The 18,912-nt window shown below is 42.8% G+C and overlaps 1 protein-coding gene and 3 long non-coding RNA genes across 4 annotated transcripts in view; all 4 read right to left on the reverse strand.

The window, feature by feature from the left end:
• Window positions 1–18,912, reverse strand: part of LOC139556020 (contactin-4-like) — a 168,738-nt gene that overhangs the window by 80,248 nt on the left and 69,578 nt on the right. The window lies entirely within an intron of this gene.
• LOC139555994 (uncharacterized) lies at window positions 3,803–5,960 on the reverse strand. The gene is made up of 2 exons (XR_011671049.1): window positions 5,203–5,960; window positions 3,803–3,926 (listed from the first exon to the last, which is right to left on the reverse strand). It is a non-coding gene; the product is annotated as an uncharacterized lncRNA (long non-coding RNA).
• On the reverse strand, window positions 10,274–12,431 carry LOC139555997 (uncharacterized). The gene is made up of 2 exons (XR_011671050.1): window positions 11,674–12,431; window positions 10,274–10,397 (listed from the first exon to the last, which is right to left on the reverse strand). It is a non-coding gene; the product is annotated as an uncharacterized lncRNA (long non-coding RNA).
• On the reverse strand, window positions 16,745–18,902 carry LOC139555998 (uncharacterized). The gene is made up of 2 exons (XR_011671051.1): window positions 18,145–18,902; window positions 16,745–16,868 (listed from the first exon to the last, which is right to left on the reverse strand). It is a non-coding gene; the product is annotated as an uncharacterized lncRNA (long non-coding RNA).

Genomic DNA, 18,912 nt, shown 5'->3' on the forward strand with positions numbered 1-18,912 from the left:
GTACTTAAAAAGGCCCGTAGGTGTCCTCCTAAGATCATAAATTAAACTGAAGTAAGTTCTAAAATGGCTCTTTTTCTGGGTGACAGTGCAGGAGCCGATGTGGTGAAAGATTCATTCAACCATGATGTTGTTAAATATGAACATAAAAGCAATATTGTGCATTTAGTTGGTTTTATTGTTTTATCATATTAAAAGAAAGGAAAGACCTAAGAAAAGGAAATGCCAAACTAAAACTGAACAAAACATAAATATATAGAGTATAGATAAAATATAAATAAAACCATGTTCTTCTCCATCCATTTTCCTGTCTGTTAAAACCCATTTTCTAAAACCTCTCGTTCAGGCCATTTGGCGTTATTGTCTGTAGGTGCTGGATCCACTCCCGTTCTACCCTCTTTCGCTGCCCACAGGTCCAGCCTATGTGTGACTGTAACCCTGATATGGTAAGGTGGGTGATGGGGTGCTCCTGGAAGTGGGTTATGAGTGCCGTTTGTAGGTGTGCCCTTTTAATGTTATACAGGTGTTGTTTGAGTCTGGTTTCTATGGTGTGTTTGGTTTCTCCGATGTATTGTTTATTGCAGAGTGTGCATGTAATGATATAAATGGCGTTATGGGTGTTCAATGAATAGGATTCTTGTACTGGTGCTGATGTATGGCTGTGTATGTTTGTAATGAACTTTATCTGTCGAAAATGGAAATTGTGAGATTTGGGGTCTTGTGGTGGCTTACTACTGAATCTTGCTTTGGTGAGGAGGTCCTTTAAATTGTTGTTCTTTCTGAATGCTGAAATTATTCTGTATGGTTTGAGTGGTATGTAAGTGTGCTGAACTGTAGAGAAGTTGTGTTTGATTGATTGATGTAGGGATCTGATTCTATGTGAAAATGTGGTTACTAGGGGGATGATAATTGTCTGTTGATTGAGTATTGATGACAAAGGAGAAGAGACAGAGGAAGTGTTGCGGTTTAGTGATTGGTGCAGATCACTTTCCATAGGGGAGTCAGGATTAGGGTGAAGGAGGGAGGTAGAGATTAAGTTAGGATGAGAACCCTGATTAGGGTAATGGTAAACATTAAGGTTAGGCGTGGGGTTTGGGGAGAGGTTAAGGTTAGGCGTGGGGTTTGGGGAGAGGTTAAGGTTAGGCGTGGGGTTTGGGGAGAGGTTAAGGTTAGGCGTGGGGTTTGGGGAGAGGTTAAGGTTAGGCGTGGGGTTTGGGGAGAGGTTAAGGTTAGGCGTGGGGTTTGGGGAGAGGTTAAGGTTAGGCGTGGGGTTTGGGGAGAGGTTAAGGTTAGGCGTGGGGTTTGGGGAGAGGTTAAGGTTAGCCGTGGGGTTTGGGGAGAGGTTAAGGTTAGCCGTGGGGTTTGGGGAGAGGTTAAGGTTAGGCGTGGGGTTTAGGGAGAGGTTAAGGTTAGGAGTAGGATTGAGGTTAAGGTTAAGAGAGGTGGGTGATTTGATGTGGTCTATGAGTGTTGGATGAATGGGAGGGAGGGCGGCCAATGTGTTGTTTTTAATGGTTCTTAAAAATCGTTTTGAATATCCTCTTCTTCTAAGTGCATTGAATAGTGTATTTATTGCATAATCCAGGTCTTGCTTGCAAGATGATATCCTGTAGAACCGTATGATTTGTGATTTTATTATTCCCTTAAATGTATGTTTAGGATGGTAACTGTGTTTATGAAGTAAAGCATGTGTGTCTGTTGGTTTGAAGTAGACTCTAGTGTGTAGTGTTTTCTGTGATTGATTGTTATTACTGAAAAAAACAGTTGTGTCTAAGAAGTTGACTTCTTGCGGATGAATTGTGTATTTAACCTTAATGGATGAATGATGACTGTTGAGAATGTTTATGAAATCTGTGAATAATTGGATGTCGTGGGGCCAGGCTCCTATTATGTCGTCTAAAAAGCGGTAATAAAAAGTGGGTTGATATGGACACTTGGCCAGTGCCTCTCTCTCCCATTCAGCCATGTATATATTGGCGTAAGCAGGTGCGAATTTTTTGCCCATAGCTGTTCCCTCCACCTGCAGGTAATAGTGATCGTTGAATAAAAAGTCATTGCTAGTAAGGCTGATTTCTAATAATTGTAATATTTCTATGTCCGGTCTAGTGTTGTCTGGGTATCTCTTAAAGATATTTCTAATTGCTTGTATTCCTGTTGCTGTATTTATATTAGTGTATAAGCTATCAATATCTATCGTGAATATGTGTGTGTGGGAGGGAACAACTATGGGTCCAATCCTCTCCATAAAGTGGTAAGTGTCCCTGAGAAAGCTGGGGTGCCTGGTGGAGAGAGGGTTAATGTGATGATCTATATATTGCGAGATGTTATAGGATTCACTGTTGCAGTCTGAAACAATTGGTCTGCCAGGGGGAACTTCAAAGGGAATTGTCCATGTCCCCGGTTCCTTGTGTACTTTTAACAGTAAATAGAATAGTCTAGGTCGTGGGGTGTCTGTACCGTAAAGAAAGTCCCGTTGTTTTGCTGTAATGTAGTGTTGGTCATAGAGTCTTTTTATTATTGTCCTTAACTGTGTCTGTGTCTGTGGTTGTATACTGTTTTCTATTCGTTTATAATGTTTGGTGTTTGATAACTGTCTGTTTGCTTCATACATGTATTGATGTTTATCCAATATGACTATTTTTGAACCTTTATCTGCTGGTTTGATGATTATGTGTGGGTTATTTTTGAGTTGTTGTATTGCCTGTCTTTCTACGTGTGTGAGGTTATCCTCCCTATCAGTGTGCATCTGATGGTTGTGAAGTGTGTTCTTGTCTATTCTGATTAGTCTCCTGATTCTACCATCTATCTGGGAGGTTTTAGGTTCCCAGGTAGATGGTAAAGTAAATGGTTGGTGGTTGTCGTCTGTGTTGTAGTCATAGTAGTCCAACAGTTTAAGTCTTCTGTGATATTTGTGGGTGTCCCTTTGAAGTTCCTCCCAATCAAATTTGTTTGGCCGAGGGATGAATGTTAACCCTCTCTCCAGGAGCTTTACCTGTGCTGCTGTGGGTATGAAGGATTTGGAAAGATTCATGATATTAGTTGTTGACTGGTCCACTGCTCCCCTAATTGGAGGATCTGCACTGGTTATTAGGGAAGGAAAGAGATTAAGAGAAAGATTATTTCTATCCAGACTGTGGCTTGTGGTTAATGTAAATTTAACTGTCTGCACCAGTGTTGAAAGATGAGGTCTGCTGTGGTGGATGTCCAGTGTATGAGATCTGTTGTTGTGTGAAATGTGTCTTGTGGAATCTCTAATAGGGTTGGGAAGTTAGTGGTAATGTAAGCGTTGATGAGCTTAAGATTTCTCTTCTGTTGTGGACTAAGAAGAGGTGAATGGCTGATGACCGGGATGTATATTGTTGCGTTTGGAAATGTTTTCTTTGCCTCCTTGTGCATACCTGACAACTGTTTCAGTGATGTTTGAAATGGGTCGTGATCCTTGTTGTTCAGGCCCACCGAGATAACAACAGTCGCCGTGTCTGTATGTATGGGGGTTTTCTCCAGTATCTTTGTGAAATGATAGAATGTTGCCCCTGGGTAACTGTCTACCTGGATGTTGGGGTTATTGAATGGTGGGATCCGGTTGAGGTTTGAGTCTCCTATGATGAGTGTTGGTGTGTGTCCCTCAATGTTCCAATCTGCCACCTTGTAATTCGGCCTAGCCTTGTGATAGAAGGGTTTTTGGGGGGGATGTGTGGGTTTAGGCTGTGGTTGGGGTTGAAGATGGGGTTGTGGTAGGGATGATGGTGGGTATTTTGAGGCGCCAGTTATACAGGGGCCCTGGACAGGCAGAGGCACAGCGATATTTGTTTTTTGTGGGGGTTCAGGTTTGGGAGCTTTGGGGTGTTGCCCATTGTCTTGCCCTTTAGTCATCGTCATATGCCCCTTGAGTTGCCCTGTCCTTGTCTGTACCCCTTTCCTGGCGCCTCCTGTGGGTGAAAGAGGAGCAGATGTAATGATGTCTCTTAGTAATATTGCTACATTACCCTGTGCTCTTTTGCAGTTAGTGTTTTGTTTAATGGGTGTAGCTGTAGGTGTACAAGTTTCTGGTTGACTGTTGACTGTGTGGTGAACCTGGGCTATGATAGGAGTGGCTGCTTTGGGAGTAGGGGGACCCATTGGACTTTTCCATTTCTCCTTTCCAGTTGTAGGGGTTGCTATTCTTGCCTCTCCTTTTTGATTGGAAAGGGAAGAATCAGTGAGGGTGGATGTTGAGGGTAGGGAGTGAAGATGTGTTTTGGAAGGAGTCTGTATGCGAAGGTTATAGGTTTCACTCAGGGTCGGTTGTTTTCCCAGTGATAGTGTCCGTAGGTATGATGGTTGTCTTTTTGGCAGGGGGCGAGGTTTTGACAAGGGTGGAAATTCCTCTGCTGAGGAGAGAGGGGGCACTGGGTTTGGAATTGAATTTAGTATCGTTGGTGGGGAAATCTGTAGTGGGGTGTGTTCTATTGCTGGAAGTGTATGTGGTTGGTCTCGTATTGTGTTGGTCTGTATAGTTGTCTGTTGGGGAGAGGAAGAGGCCTGAGGGAGTTTCAAGGTGGTTTCGACTCTAATGATGGTGGTGGGTGTCAATTTATGTTTGTATCTCTTATGTGCCCAGCCTATTGCGATTGTCAGTGCCAAAGTGTTGGGTGTGTTTATTTGTTGTGTAATGGTGTAGGTGGTTGATCGGTAATGTGTCTGTAGTATGTTCATGTTGTTTTGCATCCACTGGTGTGTGTTCTGTGATAATTTTGTTGTGGTGTAGTCTGTGGGTGAAGATGGTTTGATAAAGTTGGTGACACGATGCACCTGTCTCATCATACCAGTAGGGAATGCATGGTTTTTAAGTGCCTTCTCCACCACCTCCATGTGGTGGGTTGCCTGTATTAATTTAAAGTACAGTTTTGCAGTCTGCCTTGTCTCTTCATCTGGGGGGTCGTATAGGCCAGGCTGTCTGTATGCGTAAGGTTGGGTTTGGGGTTGTGCTATCCTGTCATGTGACTTGGTCTTCAAATTCATTAATGCCTGCATTGTTACAAAACCCTGATGCTAAAATACCTAAATACTACGTTTCCTAGTTAATATAATACAACCAGGTTGTTCTCAGTCGAGGAGGACCGGACAGTGTAAATAAAAAAAGCAGGGCAATACTACATTTAGAATAGAAGATGTGAAGGCCTGAACAGCACGATACTTTTTGTGCTGCTCAGGACCAGTCCTTACCCCCTTGGTATTTTGTCGGCCGGGTTCTTGAAATATGGAGGTGGAAGTGAGGTGACCGATTTGTTTCTTTGCGTTTCCAAGTTCCAGGGCTGGGGCTGTGATCCGTTGTTCTTTCGCCGTGTTCTTTGTAGGCTGGGTTATTGCGATATGGAGATAGAGATGAGGTTAAAGATTGTTTCTTAACGTTCCAGGGCTGGGGCAGTAATCCGTTGTTCTTTGAGTCCAATCCTGTTAAAAAGATCTGGTTCCACAGGTTAAAATCTCGATTGCTTCCCCAAATGTCTGTGCACTTTAGTCAATGAGCTCCCCCTTACCCCTCCACATCTTAACTCTAAAACGTAACTTTTAATTATATTGTTTAAAATCAAAAAGGTGACTAAAAGCCAAGCAATGTTAAAATCCACTGTGAAGTCCTGTTTGCAAAACCCTAACGTTTCGCAGAGTTTTCTGCTTCATCAGAGGGATCTTTTCCTCGACTGAGAACCCCGTACCTTTTAAAATGAGCGCAATTAGGAGGGAGAGACCCAGCCACTGCGCCCAAATTGGGCGTTTCTATCTTTCTGTTACCCTATTGGTTCAATTTGCCAGCTGGAGATACTCAAAGGCGGGAAAGTTATGGCATTACAAGGGCTTATATACTAAGCTCCTCTTTCTTCGGTGTGCTTTTTAGTTCAGTTTCCAGACTGTGTTATAAATGAACCTAGCAATATCCCAAGTCATACCTTCTATCCATTAAATATCCTTTGTCCTGATAGTCCTTCATTTGTCCCAGTATTTCCCTCTCTGATCCTTTACTTCCCTAACTTTCCCTCCCTATTCTGTCCCTATATTGTTATTCTGTTCAGTTCAGTTACATTTTCTATTATCCTGTACTTTTTTATTTCTTAGTTGTTGTGTGTGGTTCTGTATATGGGTCCAATGCAATCCCTCTAGCACAATGAGACAAATCAAAGAAAATAAAAAGAATAAGTGTTGGGGAAAAGAAGAGTGATTCAATGTAATATATTGCTGTAATTCATAAGCGCTGTTGCTCTCCCGGTGGGTCTGGACGTGGATGACCCGTGGACAGCGGAGCAGCAACACGCCACACGAGGAGCAGAAACCAGCACCTGAAAGCAGTACTATACTTGAAGAGGGACAACCCAGGGATGGCACGGGCTAGGGTTAGGTTTTGAATATAATTGTGTTTCGTTTCAGCTAGTTTGTTTTACGGTGCACAGGCCAATCTCCTGTTTATCCCTCTTCTGATGATCTTTTATATTAGGTGTAGTACTTAAAAAGGCCCGTAGGTGTCCTCCTAAGATCATAAATTAAACTGAAGTAAGTTCTAAAATGGCTCTTTTTCTGGGTGACAGTGCAGGAGCCGATGTGGTGAAAGATTCATTCAACCATGATGTTGTTAAATATGAACATAAAAGCAATATTGTGCATTTAGTTGGTTTTATTGTTTTATCATATTAAAAGAAAGGAAAGACCTAAGAAAAGGAAATGCCAAACTAAAACTGAACAAAACATAAATATATAGAGTATAGATAAAATATAAATAAAACCATGTTCTTCTCCATCCATTTTCCTGTCTGTTAAAACCCATTTTCTAAAACCTCTCGTTCAGGCCATTTGGCGTTATTGTCTGTAGGTGCTGGATCCACTCCCGTTCTACCCTCTTTCGCTGCCCACAGGTCCAGCCTATGTGTGACTGTAACCCTGATATGGTAAGGTGGGTGATGGGGTGCTCCTGGAAGTGGGTTATGAGTGCCGTTTGTAGGTGTGCCCTTTTAATGTTATACAGGTGTTGTTTGAGTCTGGTTTCTATGGTGTGTTTGGTTTCTCCGATGTATTGTTTATTGCAGAGTGTGCATGTAATGATATAAATGGCGTTATGGGTGTTCAATGAATAGGATTCTTGTACTGGTGCTGATGTATGGCTGTGTATGTTTGTAATGAACTTTATCTGTCGAAAATGGAAATTGTGAGATTTGGGGTCTTGTGGTGGCTTACTACTGAATCTTGCTTTGGTGAGGAGGTCCTTTAAATTGTTGTTCTTTCTGAATGCTGAAATTATTCTGTATGGTTTGAGTGGTATGTAAGTGTGCTGAACTGTAGAGAAGTTGTGTTTGATTGATTGATGTAGGGATCTGATTCTATGTGAAAATGTGGTTACTAGGGGGATGATAATTGTCTGTTGATTGAGTATTGATGACAAAGGAGAAGAGACAGAGGAAGTGTTGCGGTTTAGTGATTGGTGCAGATCACTTTCCATAGGGGAGTCAGGATTAGGGTGAAGGAGGGAGGTAGAGATTAAGTTAGGATGAGAACCCTGATTAGGGTAATGGTAAACATTAAGGTTAGGCGTGGGGTTTGGGGAGAGGTTAAGGTTAGGCGTGGGGTTTGGGGAGAGGTTAAGGTTAGGCGTGGGGTTTGGGGAGAGGTTAAGGTTAGGCGTGGGGTTTGGGGAGAGGTTAAGGTTAGGCGTGGGGTTTGGGGAGAGGTTAAGGTTAGGCGTGGGGTTTGGGGAGAGGTTAAGGTTAGGCGTGGGGTTTGGGGAGAGGTTAAGGTTAGGCGTGGGGTTTGGGGAGAGGTTAAGGTTAGCCGTGGGGTTTGGGGAGAGGTTAAGGTTAGCCGTGGGGTTTGGGGAGAGGTTAAGGTTAGGCGTGGGGTTTAGGGAGAGGTTAAGGTTAGGAGTAGGATTGAGGTTAAGGTTAAGAGAGGTGGGTGATTTGATGTGGTCTATGAGTGTTGGATGAATGGGAGGGAGGGCGGCCAATGTGTTGTTTTTAATGGTTCTTAAAAATCGTTTTGAATATCCTCTTCTTCTAAGTGCATTGAATAGTGTATTTATTGCATAATCCAGGTCTTGCTTGCAAGATGATATCCTGTAGAACCGTATGATTTGTGATTTTATTATTCCCTTAAATGTATGTTTAGGATGGTAACTGTGTTTATGAAGTAAAGCATGTGTGTCTGTTGGTTTGAAGTAGACTCTAGTGTGTAGTGTTTTCTGTGATTGATTGTTATTACTGAAAAAAACAGTTGTGTCTAAGAAGTTGACTTCTTGCGGATGAATTGTGTATTTAACCTTAATGGATGAATGATGACTGTTGAGAATGTTTATGAAATCTGTGAATAATTGGATGTCGTGGGGCCAGGCTCCTATTATGTCGTCTAAAAAGCGGTAATAAAAAGTGGGTTGATATGGACACTTGGCCAGTGCCTCTCTCTCCCATTCAGCCATGTATATATTGGCGTAAGCAGGTGCGAATTTTTTGCCCATAGCTGTTCCCTCCACCTGCAGGTAATAGTGATCGTTGAATAAAAAGTCATTGCTAGTAAGGCTGATTTCTAATAATTGTAATATTTCTATGTCCGGTCTAGTGTTGTCTGGGTATCTCTTAAAGATATTTCTAATTGCTTGTATTCCTGTTGCTGTATTTATATTAGTGTATAAGCTATCAATATCTATCGTGAATATGTGTGTGTGGGAGGGAACAACTATGGGTCCAATCCTCTCCATAAAGTGGTAAGTGTCCCTGAGAAAGCTGGGGTGCCTGGTGGAGAGAGGGTTAATGTGATGATCTATATATTGCGAGATGTTATAGGATTCACTGTTGCAGTCTGAAACAATTGGTCTGCCAGGGGGAACTTCAAAGGGAATTGTCCATGTCCCCGGTTCCTTGTGTACTTTTAACAGTAAATAGAATAGTCTAGGTCGTGGGGTGTCTGTACCGTAAAGAAAGTCCCGTTGTTTTGCTGTAATGTAGTGTTGGTCATAGAGTCTTTTTATTATTGTCCTTAACTGTGTCTGTGTCTGTGGTTGTATACTGTTTTCTATTCGTTTATAATGTTTGGTGTTTGATAACTGTCTGTTTGCTTCATACATGTATTGATGTTTATCCAATATGACTATTTTTGAACCTTTATCTGCTGGTTTGATGATTATGTGTGGGTTATTTTTGAGTTGTTGTATTGCCTGTCTTTCTACGTGTGTGAGGTTATCCTCCCTATCAGTGTGCATCTGATGGTTGTGAAGTGTGTTCTTGTCTATTCTGATTAGTCTCCTGATTCTACCATCTATCTGGGAGGTTTTAGGTTCCCAGGTAGATGGTAAAGTAAATGGTTGGTGGTTGTCGTCTGTGTTGTAGTCATAGTAGTCCAACAGTTTAAGTCTTCTGTGATATTTGTGGGTGTCCCTTTGAAGTTCCTCCCAATCAAATTTGTTTGGCCGAGGGATGAATGTTAACCCTCTCTCCAGGAGCTTTACCTGTGCTGCTGTGGGTATGAAGGATTTGGAAAGATTCATGATATTAGTTGTTGACTGGTCCACTGCTCCCCTAATTGGAGGATCTGCACTGGTTATTAGGGAAGGAAAGAGATTAAGAGAAAGATTATTTCTATCCAGACTGTGGCTTGTGGTTAATGTAAATTTAACTGTCTGCACCAGTGTTGAAAGATGAGGTCTGCTGTGGTGGATGTCCAGTGTATGAGATCTGTTGTTGTGTGAAATGTGTCTTGTGGAATCTCTAATAGGGTTGGGAAGTTAGTGGTAATGTAAGCGTTGATGAGCTTAAGATTTCTCTTCTGTTGTGGACTAAGAAGAGGTGAATGGCTGATGACCGGGATGTATATTGTTGCGTTTGGAAATGTTTTCTTTGCCTCCTTGTGCATACCTGACAACTGTTTCAGTGATGTTTGAAATGGGTCGTGATCCTTGTTGTTCAGGCCCACCGAGATAACAACAGTCGCCGTGTCTGTATGTATGGGGGTTTTCTCCAGTATCTTTGTGAAATGATAGAATGTTGCCCCTGGGTAACTGTCTACCTGGATGTTGGGGTTATTGAATGGTGGGATCCGGTTGAGGTTTGAGTCTCCTATGATGAGTGTTGGTGTGTGTCCCTCAATGTTCCAATCTGCCACCTTGTAATTCGGCCTAGCCTTGTGATAGAAGGGTTTTTGGGGGGGATGTGTGGGTTTAGGCTGTGGTTGGGGTTGAAGATGGGGTTGTGGTAGGGATGATGGTGGGTATTTTGAGGCGCCAGTTATACAGGGGCCCTGGACAGGCAGAGGCACAGCGATATTTGTTTTTTGTGGGGGTTCAGGTTTGGGAGCTTTGGGGTGTTGCCCATTGTCTTGCCCTTTAGTCATCGTCATATGCCCCTTGAGTTGCCCTGTCCTTGTCTGTACCCCTTTCCTGGCGCCTCCTGTGGGTGAAAGAGGAGCAGATGTAATGATGTCTCTTAGTAATATTGCTACATTACCCTGTGCTCTTTTGCAGTTAGTGTTTTGTTTAATGGGTGTAGCTGTAGGTGTACAAGTTTCTGGTTGACTGTTGACTGTGTGGTGAACCTGGGCTATGATAGGAGTGGCTGCTTTGGGAGTAGGGGGACCCATTGGACTTTTCCATTTCTCCTTTCCAGTTGTAGGGGTTGCTATTCTTGCCTCTCCTTTTTGATTGGAAAGGGAAGAATCAGTGAGGGTGGATGTTGAGGGTAGGGAGTGAAGATGTGTTTTGGAAGGAGTCTGTATGCGAAGGTTATAGGTTTCACTCAGGGTCGGTTGTTTTCCCAGTGATAGTGTCCGTAGGTATGATGGTTGTCTTTTTGGCAGGGGGCGAGGTTTTGACAAGGGTGGAAATTCCTCTGCTGAGGAGAGAGGGGGCACTGGGTTTGGAATTGAATTTAGTATCGTTGGTGGGGAAATCTGTAGTGGGGTGTGTTCTATTGCTGGAAGTGTATGTGGTTGGTCTCGTATTGTGTTGGTCTGTATAGTTGTCTGTTGGGGAGAGGAAGAGGCCTGAGGGAGTTTCAAGGTGGTTTCGACTCTAATGATGGTGGTGGGTGTCAATTTATGTTTGTATCTCTTATGTGCCCAGCCTATTGCGATTGTCAGTGCCAAAGTGTTGGGTGTGTTTATTTGTTGTGTAATGGTGTAGGTGGTTGATCGGTAATGTGTCTGTAGTATGTTCATGTTGTTTTGCATCCACTGGTGTGTGTTCTGTGATAATTTTGTTGTGGTGTAGTCTGTGGGTGAAGATGGTTTGATAAAGTTGGTGACACGATGCACCTGTCTCATCATACCAGTAGGGAATGCATGGTTTTTAAGTGCCTTCTCCACCACCTCCATGTGGTGGGTTGCCTGTATTAATTTAAAGTACAGTTTTGCAGTCTGCCTTGTCTCTTCATCTGGGGGGTCGTATAGGCCAGGCTGTCTGTATGCGTAAGGTTGGGTTTGGGGTTGTGCTATCCTGTCATGTGACTTGGTCTTCAAATTCATTAATGCCTGCATTGTTACAAAACCCTGATGCTAAAATACCTAAATACTACGTTTCCTAGTTAATATAATACAACCAGGTTGTTCTCAGTCGAGGAGGACCGGACAGTGTAAATAAAAAAAGCAGGGCAATACTACATTTAGAATAGAAGATGTGAAGGCCTGAACAGCACGATACTTTTTGTGCTGCTCAGGACCAGTCCTTACCCCCTTGGTATTTTGTCGGCCGGGTTCTTGAAATATGGAGGTGGAAGTGAGGTGACCGATTTGTTTCTTTGCGTTTCCAAGTTCCAGGGCTGGGGCTGTGATCCGTTGTTCTTTCGCCGTGTTCTTTGTAGGCTGGGTTATTGCGATATGGAGATAGAGATGAGGTTAAAGATTGTTTCTTAACGTTCCAGGGCTGGGGCAGTAATCCGTTGTTCTTTGAGTCCAATCCTGTTAAAAAGATCTGGTTCCACAGGTTAAAATCTCGATTGCTTCCCCAAATGTCTGTGCACTTTAGTCAATGAGCTCCCCCTTACCCCTCCACATCTTAACTCTAAAACGTAACTTTTAATTATATTGTTTAAAATCAAAAAGGTGACTAAAAGCCAAGCAATGTTAAAATCCACTGTGAAGTCCTGTTTGCAAAACCCTAACGTTTCGCAGAGTTTTCTGCTTCATCAGAGGGATCTTTTCCTCGACTGAGAACCCCGTACCTTTTAAAATGAGCGCAATTAGGAGGGAGAGACCCAGCCACTGCGCCCAAATTGGGCGTTTCTATCTTTCTGTTACCCTATTGGTTCAATTTGCCAGCTGGAGATACTCAAAGGCGGGAAAGTTATGGCATTACAAGGGCTTATATACTAAGCTCCTCTTTCTTCGGTGTGCTTTTTAGTTCAGTTTCCAGACTGTGTTATAAATGAACCTAGCAATATCCCAAGTCATACCTTCTATCCATTAAATATCCTTTGTCCTGATAGTCCTTCATTTGTCCCAGTATTTCCCTCTCTGATCCTTTACTTCCCTAACTTTCCCTCCCTATTCTGTCCCTATATTGTTATTCTGTTCAGTTCAGTTACATTTTCTATTATCCTGTACTTTTTTATTTCTTAGTTGTTGTGTGTGGTTCTGTATATGGGTCCAATGCAATCCCTCTAGCACAATGAGACAAATCAAAGAAAATAAAAAGAATAAGTGTTGGGGAAAAGAAGAGTGATTCAATGTAATATATTGCTGTAATTCATAAGCGCTGTTGCTCTCCCGGTGGGTCTGGACGTGGATGACCCGTGGACAGCGGAGCAGCAACACGCCACACGAGGAGCAGAAACCAGCACCTGAAAGCAGTACTATACTTGAAGAGGGACAACCCAGGGATGGCACGGGCTAGGGTTAGGTTTTGAATATAATTGTGTTTCGTTTCAGCTAGTTTGTTTTACGGTGCACAGGCCAATCTCCTGTTTATCCCTCTTCTGATGATCTTTTATATTAGGTGTAGTACTTAAAAAGGCCCGTAGGTGTCCTCCTAAGATCATAAATTAAACTGAAGTAAGTTCTAAAATGGCTCTTTTTCTGGGTGACAGTGCAGGAGCCGATGTGGTGAAAGATTCATTCAACCATGATGTTGTTAAATATGAACATAAAAGCAATATTGTGCATTTAGTTGGTTTTATTGTTTTATCATATTAAAAGAAAGGAAAGACCTAAGAAAAGGAAATGCCAAACTAAAACTGAACAAAACATAAATATATAGAGTATAGATAAAATATAAATAAAACCATGTTCTTCTCCATCCATTTTCCTGTCTGTTAAAACCCATTTTCTAAAACCTCTCGTTCAGGCCATTTGGCGTTATTGTCTGTAGGTGCTGGATCCACTCCCGTTCTACCCTCTTTCGCTGCCCACAGGTCCAGCCTATGTGTGACTGTAACCCTGATATGGTAAGGTGGGTGATGGGGTGCTCCTGGAAGTGGGTTATGAGTGCCGTTTGTAGGTGTGCCCTTTTAATGTTATACAGGTGTTGTTTGAGTCTGGTTTCTATGGTGTGTTTGGTTTCTCCGATGTATTGTTTATTGCAGAGTGTGCATGTAATGATATAAATGGCGTTATGGGTGTTCAATGAATAGGATTCTTGTACTGGTGCTGATGTATGGCTGTGTATGTTTGTAATGAACTTTATCTGTCGAAAATGGAAATTGTGAGATTTGGGGTCTTGTGGTGGCTTACTACTGAATCTTGCTTTGGTGAGGAGGTCCTTTAAATTGTTGTTCTTTCTGAATGCTGAAATTATTCTGTATGGTTTGAGTGGTATGTAAGTGTGCTGAACTGTAGAGAAGTTGTGTTTGATTGATTGATGTAGGGATCTGATTCTATGTGAAAATGTGGTTACTAGGGGGATGATAATTGTCTGTTGATTGAGTATTGATGACAAAGGAGAAGAGACAGAGGAAGTGTTGCGGTTTAGTGATTGGTGCAGATCACTTTCCATAGGGGAGTCAGGATTAGGGTGAAGGAGGGAGGTAGAGATTAAGTTAGGATGAGAACCCTGATTAGGGTAATGGTAAACATTAAGGTTAGGCGTGGGGTTTGGGGAGAGGTTAAGGTTAGGCGTGGGGTTTGGGGAGAGGTTAAGGTTAGGCGTGGGGTTTGGGGAGAGGTTAAGGTTAGGCGTGGGGTTTGGGGAGAGGTTAAGGTTAGGCGTGGGGTTTGGGGAGAGGTTAAGGTTAGGCGTGGGGTTTGGGGAGAGGTTAAGGTTAGGCGTGGGGTTTGGGGAGAGGTTAAGGTTAGGCGTGGGGTTTGGGGAGAGGTTAAGGTTAGCCGTGGGGTTTGGGGAGAGGTTAAGGTTAGCCGTGGGGTTTGGGGAGAGGTTAAGGTTAGGCGTGGGGTTTAGGGAGAGGTTAAGGTTAGGAGTAGGATTGAGGTTAAGGTTAAGAGAGGTGGGTGATTTGATGTGGTCTATGAGTGTTGGATGAATGGGAGGGAGGGCGGCCAATGTGTTGTTTTTAATGGTTCTTAAAAATCGTTTTGAATATCCTCTTCTTCTAAGTGCATTGAATAGTGTATTTATTGCATAATCCAGGTCTTGCTTGCAAGATGATATCCTGTAGAACCGTATGATTTGTGATTTTATTATTCCCTTAAATGTATGTTTAGGATGGTAACTGTGTTTATGAAGTAAAGCATGTGTGTCTGTTGGTTTGAAGTAGACTCTAGTGTGTAGTGTTTTCTGTGATTGATTGTTATTACTGAAAAAAACAGTTGTGTCTAAGAAGTTGACTTCTTGCGGATGAATTGTGTATTTAACCTTAATGGATGAATGATGACTGTTGAGAATGTTTATGAAATCTGTGAATAATTGGATGTCGTGGGGCCAGGCTCCTATTATGTCGTCTAAAAAGCGGTAATAAAAAGTGGGTTGATATGGACACTTGGCCAGTGCCTCTCTCTCCCATTCAGCCATGTATATATTGGCGTAAGCAGGTGCGAATTTTTTGCCCATAGCTGTTCCCTCCACCTGCAGGTAATAGTGATCGTTGAATAAAAAGTCATTGCTAGTAAGGCTGATTTCTAATAATTGTAATATTTCTATGTCCGGTCTAGTGTTGTCTGGGTATCTCTTAAAGATATTTCTAATTGCTTTTATTCCTGTTGCTGTATTTATATTAGTGTATAAGCTATCAATATCTATCGTGAATATGTGTGTGTGGGAGGGAACAACTATGGGTCCAATCCTCTCCATAAAGTGGTAAGTGTCCCTGAGAAAGCTGGGGTGCCTGGTGGAGAGAGGGTTAATGTGATGATCTATATATTGCGAGATGTTATAGGATTCACTGTTGCAGTCTGAAACAATTGGTCTGCCAGGGGGAACTTCAAAGGGAATTGTCCATGTCCCCGGTTCCTTGTGTACTTTTAACAGTAAATAGAATAGTCTAGGTCGTGGGGTGTCTGTACCGTAAAGAAAGTCCCGTTGTTTTGCTGTAATGTAGTGTTGGTCATAGAGTCTTTTTATTATTGTCCTTAACTGTGTCTGTGTCTGTGGTTGTATACTGTTTTCTATTCGTTTATAATGTTTGGTGTTTGATAACTGTCTGTTTGCTTCATACATGTATTGATGTTTATCCAATATGACTATTTTTGAACCTTTATCTGCTGGTTTGATGATTATGTGTGGGTTATTTTTGAGTTGTTGTATTGCCTGTCTTTCTACGTGTGTGAGGTTATCCTCCCTATCAGTGTGCATCTGATGGTTGTGAAGTGTGTTCTTGTCTATTCTGATTAGTCTCCTGATTCTACCATCTATCTGGGAGGTTTTAGGTTCCCAGGTAGATGGTAAAGTAAATGGTTGGTGGTTGTCGTCTGTGTTGTAGTCATAGTAGTCCAACAGTTTAAGTCTTCTGTGATATTTGTGGGTGTCCCTTTGAAGTTCCTCCCAATCAAATTTGTTTGGCCGAGGGATGAATGTTAACCCTCTCTCCAGGAGCTTTACCTGTGCTGCTGTGGGTATGAAGGATTTGGAAAGATTCATGATATTAGTTGTTGACTGGTCCACTGCTCCCCTAATTGGAGGATCTGCACTGGTTATTAGGGAAGGAAAGAGATTAAGAGAAAGATTATTTCTATCCAGACTGTGGCTTGTGGTTAATGTAAATTTAACTGTCTGCACCAGTGTTGAAAGATGAGGTCTGCTGTGGTGGATGTCCAGTGTATGAGATCTGTTGTTGTGTGAAATGTGTCTTGTGGAATCTCTAATAGGGTTGGGAAGTTAGTGGTAATGTAAGCGTTGATGAGCTTAAGATTTCTCTTCTGTTGTGGACTAAGAAGAGGTGAATGGCTGATGACCGGGATGTATATTGTTGCGTTTGGAAATGTTTTCTTTGCCTCCTTGTGCATACCTGACAACTGTTTCAGTGATGTTTGAAATGGGTCGTGATCCTTGTTGTTCAGGCCCACCGAGATAACAACAGTCGCCGTGTCTGTATGTATGGGGGTTTTCTCCAGTATCTTTGTGAAATGATAGAATGTTGCCCCTGGGTAACTGTCTACCTGGATGTTGGGGTTATTGAATGGTGGGATCCGGTTGAGGTTTGAGTCTCCTATGATGAGTGTTGGTGTGTGTCCCTCAATGTTCCAATCTGCCACCTTGTAATTCGGCCTAGCCTTGTGATAGAAGGGTTTTTGGGGGGGATGTGTGGGTTTAGGCTGTGGTTGGGGTTGAAGATGGGGTTGTGGTAGGGATGATGGTGGGTATTTTGAGGCGCCAGTTATACAGGGGCCCTGGACAGGCAGAGGCACAGCGATATTTGTTTTTTGTGGGGGTTCAGGTTTGGGAGCTTTGGGGTGTTGCCCATTGTCTTGCCCTTTAGTCATCGTCATATGCCCCTTGAGTTGCCCTGTCCTTGTCTGTACCCCTTTCCTGGCGCCTCCTGTGGGTGAAAGAGGAGCAGATGTAATGATGTCTCTTAGTAATATTGCTACATTACCCTGTGCTCTTTTGCAGTTAGTGTTTTGTTTAATGGGTGTAGCTGTAGGTGTACAAGTTTCTGGTTGACTGTTGACTGTGTGGTGAACCTGGGCTATGATAGGAGTGGCTGCTTTGGGAGTAGGGGGACCCATTGGACTTTTCCATTTCTCCTTTCCAGTTGTAGGGGTTGCTATTCTTGCCTCTCCTTTTTGATTGGAAAGGGAAGAATCAGTGAAAGTGGATGTGGAGGGTGGTGAGTGGAGATGTGTTTTAGAGAGAGTCTGTATGCGAGGTTTATAGGTTTCACTCAGGGTCGGTTGTTTTCCCAGTGATAGTGTCCGTAGGTATGATGGTTGTCTTTTTGGCAGGGGGCGAGGTTTTGACAAGGGTGGAAATTCCTCTGCTGAGGAGAGAGGGGGCACTGGGTTTGGAATTGAATTTAGTATCGTTGGTGGGGAAATCTGTAGTGGGGTGTGTTCTATTGCTGGAAGTGTATGTGGTTGGTCTCGTATTGTGTTGGTCTGTATAGTTGTCTGTTGGGGAGAGGAAGAGGCCTGAGGGAGTTTCAAGGTGGTTTCGACTCTAATGATGGTGGTGGGTGTCAATTTATGTTTGTATCTCTTATGTGCCCAGCCTATTGCGATTGTCAGTGCCAAAGTGTTGGGTGTGTTTATTTGTTGTGTAATGGTGTAGGTGGTTGATCGGTAATGTGTCTGTAGTATGTTCATGTTGTTTTGCATCCACTGGTGTGTGTTCTGTGATAATTTTGTTGTGGTGTAGTCTGTGGGTGAAGATGGTTTGATAAAGTTGGTGACACGATGCACCTGTCTCATCATACCAGTAGGGAATGCATGGTTTTTAAGTGCCTTCTCCACCACCTCCATGTGGTGGGTTGCCTGTATTAATTTAAAGTACAGTTTTGCAGTCTGCCTTGTCTCTTCATCTGGGGGGTCGTATAGGCCAGGCTGTCTGTATGCGTAAGGTTGGGTTTGGGGTTGTGCTATCCTGTCATGTGACTTGGTCTTCAAATTCATTAATGCCTGCATTGTTACAAAACCCTGATGCTAAAATACCTAAATACTACGTTTCCTAGTTAATATAATACAACCAGGTTGTTCTCAGTCGAGGAGGACCGGACAGTGTAAATAAAAAAAGCAGGGCAATACTACATTTAGAATAGAAGATGTGAAGGCCTGAACAGCACGATACTTTTTGTGCTGCTCAGGACCAGTCCTTACCCCCTTGGTATTTTGTCGGCCGGGTTCTTGAAATATGGAGGTGGAAGTGAGGTGACCGATTTGTTTCTTTGCGTTTCCAAGTTCCAGGGCTGGGGCTGTGATCCGTTGTTCTTTCGCCGTGTTCTTTGTAGGCTGGGTTATTGCGATATGGAGATAGAGATGAGGTTAAAGATTGTTTCTTAACGTTCCAGGGCTGGGGCAGTAATCCGTTGTTCTTTGAGTCCAATCCTGTTAAAAAGATCTGGTTCCACAGGTTAAAATCTCGATTGCTTCCCCAAATGTCTGTGCACTTTAGTCAATGAGCTCCCCCTTACCCCTCCACATCTTAACTCTAAAACGTAACTTTTAATTATATTGTTTAAAATCAAAAAGGTGACTAAAAGCCAAGCAATGTTAAAATCCACTGTGAAGTCCTGTTTGCAAAACCCTAACGTTTCGCAGAGTTTTCTGCTTCATCAGAGGGATCTTTTCCTCGACTGAGAACCCCGTACCTTTTAAAATGAGCGCAATTAGGAGGGAGAGACCCAGCCACTGCGCCCAAATTGGGCGTTTCTATCTTTCTGTTACCCTATTGGTTCAATTTGCCAGCTGGAGATACTCAAAGGCGGGAAAGTTATGGCATTACAAGGGCTTATATACTAAGCTCCTCTTTCTTCGGTGTGCTTTTTAGTTCAGTTTCCAGACTGTGTTATAAATGAACCTAGCAATATCCCAAGTCATACCTTCTATCCATTAAATATCCTTTGTCCTGATAGTCCTTCATTTGTC

Source organism: Salvelinus alpinus, chromosome 2 (assembly GCF_045679555.1).
Source record: "Salvelinus alpinus chromosome 2, SLU_Salpinus.1, whole genome shotgun sequence".
Lineage (NCBI taxonomy): Eukaryota > Metazoa > Chordata > Actinopteri > Salmoniformes > Salmonidae > Salvelinus > Salvelinus alpinus.